Genomic DNA, 1,252 nt, shown 5'->3' with positions numbered 1-1,252 from the left:
GATTATTACAGTAATTAAATTAGAGTACCAAGGTATTGTTTTGACACTTCACAGATGCTTTTTATAGTTATAAACGGTTTGACTGTCTCTTGTTGAGAAGATATTCACGTTTCCACTACAGAAGTGAAGTAAAGTTGGGGCAAACACATGGCGCTTACAACTCTGGTTGCACCCGGTGCGCCATCTTGCCTGTCTGACATTAAATTCACATATCCTGGTTGATCTGCTCCAAAGCAGTAAATGAAATGGCCTGATTCACATTTCTTTTTTTTTTCAACATTTTAAAAGTTTGTTCAAAACTCACATTAAAATTGGATGAAAACATGGCTGCTGAATACAAGAACTCCTCTGTAGACCGAAGAGTTCTGCAGTCAAATGTGAGTCCATCTGTCTGACAGCTGAAGACTGGACCAAACTGGACCCAACAAGAACCATGATCCAAAACACAGCAGCTGATCTACAACAGCCTAACTGAAAAAAAAAAAAATGCAGGTGTAGTGGAACAGTCAAAGTCCAGAGCTGAACCTGAATCATCACATGTTGCAACCCTCAGAGAGCTGAGCAGAACCTGGAGTCCTGCCGGGTCCATCAGACAGTTTCTGACAGGAGTCAGAAACGGTTTTCAGGCTGAAGCATTTAAAACAAGTTATGTTTCATCAGAAGTTGTAACTCGATGTAAAATATGTAAAGCGCTCCCTCTGGTGGTTAAATGTGGAGCTGCAGGTGGACGTCGAAGCTTTATTTCAATATAAATTTTTGATTTTCTGACAGTTTTCTGATCAAACATCATTTCTTGTAAACTCATGATTTTTATGACTGTTAGAAAACAAGTAATATTTCTTTGTTTCAGTTGCAGAAGTTCTGAATGTTTGAAATATTAAAGCTTTCCATGTTTTGTCGTCTTCCCTCACAGTGGCTCTGCTTCTGTCTGCGCTCTTTCTCACAGATTTAAGCTATCAAGGTAAAAATATTACTTTGAAAAAAAGCCCCCTCCCCATTTTTACCATTAAAAGTTGGTAATGTCGGTTGTCCTTTTGTAACAGGTCTAGTTGAATGACCACTTCCAGAATTTGATTTGGCTTGTCTTTGGTTTAATCACTGCAGTAAATAAAAACATACACCTTTTTTATTTTTGCAATTGCTGTTTTTCTAATTTTGTTTTAAAAACAGAAAAACAAAAAAATCACATGCTTGTTTTGTTTTTGCAATTTTTTTTTAAATGAAAAAAAAAAACAACAACAAAGAATGAACC

The sequence above is a fragment of the Austrofundulus limnaeus genome, unplaced genomic scaffold (assembly GCF_001266775.1).
Source record: "Austrofundulus limnaeus strain Quisiro unplaced genomic scaffold, Austrofundulus_limnaeus-1.0 Scaffold23, whole genome shotgun sequence".
In the NCBI taxonomy this organism is placed as follows: Eukaryota; Metazoa; Chordata; class Actinopteri; order Cyprinodontiformes; family Rivulidae; genus Austrofundulus; species Austrofundulus limnaeus.
The sequence above is the reverse complement of the archived record's forward strand: the minus strand, read 5'-3'. Positions refer to the sequence as shown.